Source organism: Pseudorasbora parva, chromosome 1 (genome assembly GCF_024679245.1).
Source record: "Pseudorasbora parva isolate DD20220531a chromosome 1, ASM2467924v1, whole genome shotgun sequence".
In the NCBI taxonomy this organism is placed as follows: Eukaryota; Metazoa; Chordata; class Actinopteri; order Cypriniformes; family Gobionidae; genus Pseudorasbora; species Pseudorasbora parva.
In genome coordinates this window covers 68,867,314-68,873,313 of record NC_090172.1, presented here as the reverse complement: position 1 = coordinate 68,873,313, position 6,000 = coordinate 68,867,314, and positions in this window count along the sequence as shown.

The following is a 6,000-nucleotide window of genomic DNA, read 5'->3' as shown; positions in this document are numbered from 1 at the left end:
TCTTGGCCAAACATTCCCAACAGACCCTCGCAGTACGTTTGGGTATGTTGAGTCTGTCCAGCTTCCGCCCCCGCCATCAGATCCAGCTCACCACCAGGTGGTGATCAGTTGACAACTCCCCGCCCCTCTCTTCACCCAAGTGTCCAAGAAATATGGCCGGAGGATAGATGAGACAACCACAAAGTTAATCATTGATCTCCGGTCTAGGTCATCCTGGTGCCACGTGCACTGATGGAGACCCTTAAGCTTGAACATGGTGTTCGTTATGATCAAGCTGTGACTAGCAAAGAAATCCAATAACAGAACACAGCTCAAGTTCAGATCAGGGGGGCCATTCCTCCCAATCTCGCCCCTACAGTACCCCAGCAGAAAGGCAGAGTCTTCAGTCGGAGCACTTTCCAGCAGCCCTCCCAGAGACTCCAAGAGGACCGGGTACTCTACACTGCCTTTTGGCCCCTAGGCATATATGACAGTGAGAGACCTGTCCCTGACCTGACGGCACAACTCTCGTGTTCACCAGGGGGAACTCCAACACATGGCAGCTGAGCTGGGGGGCTATAAGCAAACCCACACCAGCCTGCCGCCTCTCACCATGGGCAACTCCAGAGTGGTGGAGTCCAGCCTCTCTCAAGAAGTGTGATTCCAGAGCCTGAGCTGAGCACAACTACCTCTAGTCATTACCTCTCAATTTCCCAACACAAGCTCAGGCTCCTTCCCTGCCAGCGAGGTGACGTTCCATGTCCCTAGAGCCAGTTTCAGTGTCCAGATATCGGGCCCTTGCCCTCGACTGCTGCCTGATCCACTATGCACTGGCCCCTTATGATCCCTCCTGTAGGTGGTGAGCTAAGGGAGCAGGCCTGGCCATGGTTCTGGCACCAAGGTGGGGCCCTGGCTGCGCCAATACGGCCGATGTCTCTATCTTTATTTTTAAATCTTCATAATAGGGTTTTGAACTGCTCTTTGTCTGGCCAATCACCATGGACCTGTTTTCCTTGGGAGATCCTACCAGGGGCATATAGCGCCGACAACATAGCTCCTAGGATCATTCGGGTACTCAAACCCCTCCACCAGGATAAGGGGAAAGTTCACCTTTGTTAGCCACAGCTAAATACAGCCACATAGATTTCGATCTTCACACAAAAATTCCCCATGTGGGCAGGCAAATATAAATTATATTATATAAATTGTACTTATTCTGGAAAGTAAACATGAATATCTCTCAATAAATGCCATAATTAATGAGAATAAAACTTTCACTGTAGAATAGGGGATCAAATTGCCTTTATTAGTACTGTATTAATACTAGTTGGCCTTAATTATTGTCTTATTCTGGTAAGAAAACGTGAAAAACTCTCAATAAGTCCTATAATTAATGAGGATAAAACTTTCACTTTAGAATAGGGGGTCAAATTGCCTTTATTAGTACTGTATTAATGGTAGTTAGGCTCAATTATTGGCTTATTCTGGTTAGTAAACTTGAATATAACTCAATAAGTGTCATAATTGATGAGGATAAAACTTTCACTTTAGAATAGGGGGTCAAATTTTACTATTTTTGAATGGCAAAATCAGCAGTAATTAAACATAACTACTATCTTATTGTTTAGTTAACTTAACAGAATGGCACGGAAATATTACATCACTACACAAACATAATATATGACTTATTAAGTTGTAAATAATAGCTAATATGCTCATTCTATAATGCTAAGTTAATCATTAATTACTATTGTTTCCATGCTTAACTAGTGCATAATTGTGAACAAGCAAATCATTAATTACTAGTTTAACTAATGCATAATTAATGTTATATTAATCATTAATTACGTGCGTCTTCGTGCTTAACTAATGCTTAATTGTGAACAAGTTAATCATTAATTACTAGTTTAACTAATGCAAAATTTTGGACCCTAAAAATGTCATATTAATCATTAATTACGTGTGTGTTCGTGCTTAACTAATGCTTAATTGTGAACAAGTTAATCATTAATTAATGCTTAACTAGTGCATTATTCCGGACCATTAAAATAAAGTGTTACCATTTCCGGTAATCTTTTCTGATTTCTGCTTCTTTGTATTTTGTCTATGTGACTTCCAGTAATGTTTTGGACATTGATTCAGTCGAATCTCTGTATCTAGTTTGTTTCTGCTAACAGGTGCTCTAAGGGCAGAATTTCTAATCACAGCTTTTGCATACAGCACAAACTTAACAATGAGAAATTTGCAAATACAATTATTTAATTTGTTAAACATTTAAGTACTACTTCAGTCATTTTATTCTCTGATGAACTGTTATAATTAATGTGCAATTCAATTAACTGTATGTGAGTGTATTTGAGTCTACTTGTTGAGTATAAAAATAGCATAGGCCTGGATAAAAATGTTTTGAATTGCAAATATATCAATGATTTGCCCATACTTTGAATATCAGGTAGGAGCACTTCTCAAATTTTGCATGGTTGCAAAGCACCTTTATAAACATATAACAAAAGTAGTTTTGTAACCGTATGCTTCTGGAAATTAGTGAAGAACAATAGGAGAGCGCTGGATTGGGTCTACATACAGAATGTATTTTTATATAGGCCGTCATGACAGCTTCAGATCACACATCAGTAACACACAAAGACAGAAAAGGGAAAAAAAGAGAGGACAGAAACTGAGAAAATGCAGTAACCCATACACTTAAACTTAAAAACACGAAAATATTGTTTGTCATTGTAGACCTGCATAGAGTGAAAGACATATGGACAGGCCGCGACGACAGCTTACACACCAGTAACACTGCCAACAAAAATAACATTCCCAAATATACTAAACCACAACAATGAAATATGTATGTTAAATATATAGGATCTTACACCTGTGATAACAAAAGTAAATGTTTGCAATTATAGAGTAAACAACATATCGTCAGTTAGAAATGTTTGGAAAATCACGTACCTGATCAGAAGTTTTATTCCTGATGCACTCCAATGCACCTTCTGCATACACTTTTCCTGTAAATGGTACATTAATGGCCCGTTGCACTTTAAAATGTGGACTGCAGCCCTTTAAAAATATGAAAGGTCAAAATATGATGAATTATTAAATCTGACCAGTCCTCAAAAATTATACAAATGAAAAAAAGTAATACGTCAAATAAATTCAGAAACCAAGTTAAAAAATCGTATACTTAAGCCAATTTATTTGTATTTACTTTAGTATAACTAAATGTATTTGTGACACATTATATCTTGGTATACTTAAAGTCTGGTAAATTGGAACAACTAATTGTGTACTAAGTGCATTTTAATTGTACAGTGCTAAAGTTCAACTAAAGTTATATTAAATATTCTTGTTTGAGCTAAAGTAGAACTTTAGCATAAATCTCTCTCTCTCTGTCTGTCTCTCTCTCTCTCTCTCCTTCTCTCTCCCTCCCTCTCTCTCTCTCTCGCTTTCTTTTTCAGGAACAACTTTCATTCAATGCTCAAATAAAAGCAGAAAGAATCAAGAAGTGAACATGAAGGTTTTCTTCAGGACTCTGTCACTTTTACTGGGTAAGTGAGACATCTTTTCTTGGGCATTTCTGAAAGATGAGGCTGGAACCAGAATGAAGATCACTTAAAGAAATTACTCATTCTAGAGAACACTGAATATTACCTAGTTGACCTTTTCTTTCTTAAGTGTATATCTAACAAAATATTATACTTAACTGGTTCAAAGAGATCCTGATTCTCTCACGAACAACTAAACAATATAACGTCATTTACTAGGGGTTCTGACAAAATGTTAATTGCTGCCATCTCTTTAATGAATGATTCAATGATTCCTTCACTCCTAAAGACTTCACTTGTTCCATTATACCAGATGAGTAAGTGTTATTGAACGAATCTCTGACTGAATGATTCAATGACAAATACATTTTTAACACTCGTCGCCAGCTACTGATGTAACGGTGTAATCGATACAATCATTGTTTGAATTAACAAGTTACTTTCACATGTTGATTTGCTGCTCTATTTTGATCGCAACCATATACATCAGTGTTTATATAAAAATATAAACTTTCATCCCAGTTCTTCTGTGATCATTTTAATATTTGTAACAGAGTTAGTGAGACTCTAAGGTTGGAAACACAGATCTGAATATTCCAGTTTGATTTTGTCAAAGGTTTAATAGACACAGGAGAATCACTGTCATTTAGGAATGAGATCATGTGGGTGTTTGAAACGAGACTGCATTCTTTTAATAATTAATAGTGCAGCTCTAAATATACAAAAAAATATACAGAGCCAATAAAAGGACATGATGAAGTAAAAAATAAAAACAGAAAAACTTCATTGTTCTTCACATGAAGACATCGCATGACTTCAAAAGACTTGGAATGCAACATGAGTTAATACTTTTATACTGTTTTGGTCAGTTTTTTCAATAAATAATTGTGTACACTCTAAAAAATGCTGGGTTAAAAACAACCCAAGTTGGGTTTAAAATGCACCGACCCAACAATTGAGTTGTTTTAACCCAATGGTTGAGTTGTTTTAACCCAGTGGTTGGGTTAAATGTTGCTTAAGACAACCCAATTGCTGGGTAAGAACAACTCAACCATTGGGTTAAAACAACCCAATTGTTGGGTCGGTGCATTTTCAACTCAACTTGGGTTGTTTTTAACCCACCATTTTTTAGAGTGTACATTTATTTGCCTGTTATGTGTTTAATATTGTTTAGATCTGGGTAGGTGTGATGTATGTATGATGCAAATGTCACCAAATAGGAGACGAACTAAAATTCTGCTCTAAATTGTAACTTGCCTCATATTTGGCTTCATTTTTTTTATGGAGCCCCTAAAGGAACATTGTGATGGAAAAAGTATATAACAATTAAACACATTTCCGGGTTCTCAAAAGATTTGTGTTCCCCTGAGGCACGAGCAAACATAAAACTTTTGCAAGAGAATGCAAAAGCATTGAAACTGTGTTTTTCCATCACAATGTTCCTTTAGGGGCTCCATAAAAAAAAAATTAGCCAAGTTAAGTTTAAATTTACAAATTGCAAATTGGTGAATTTGGATAATTGATTCTGTTATTTTTCTGTTTATTACTGTGAGGCTGCTTTGAAACAGTCAGTGTTGTATATAAAGTGCTGTATAAATGAAGGTGACTTGATTTGACTTAAATTTAAGTCTACTAAAGCTGCCCATCATTCTGTGTTTCTCATTTTAAGGGTTTTTCTCAGCTCAGATCAAGGCAGATGAAAAAGAAGGTGAGTTCCATGAATTACATCTTTTGTTAATTTGTGCTGCTGTGTAACATTTTAAGGGCTCTACAATTGCAGACACAATGGTAAATAGACTGCATTTTCAACCAACCCATTCTCACTCCCAAGGCGTCAAAATCCAAAGCATGGTCAAGTGCTGGCCGGGTCACAACGAAGACGCTAAAGGTGCCCCTAGGCATCATTTTTCGACGCACTGGGTGCTCCATTCATTTCAATGATAAACCTTTGGCGTCACACACAGCCATTTAATAATTTGTGTTTGTAAAAGCAGACATGATTTTATAAATTTGTAAAGGCTACTTTTATATTTTGGAGCAACTAACCCAACTACTACCCTAAACCTACCCAGATCTAAACAATATAAAACACATAACAGGCAAATACATGTACAGTCACAATTATTTATTGAAAAAAACTGACCAAAACAGTATAAAAGTATTAACTCATGTTGCATTCCAAGTCTTCTGAAGTCATGCGATGTCTTCATGTGAAGAACAAAGTTGATCCTGATGTTTTAATCGCTGAAATGATGATCCCGCTTCCCCATGAACGAACTCATTCATATCTCATTCAAATGATTTAAATGACTCCTGAGCATGAGGCAATCGGTCACAAGACACACGAGAGCCATTGACATTTTACAATCAATGCTGACGTAATGATGCAATTGGTCACAAGACATACGAGAGCCAATGCAATTTCACTATGAAATCTGACGTAACGGGCGGCAATATTTGAAATTTG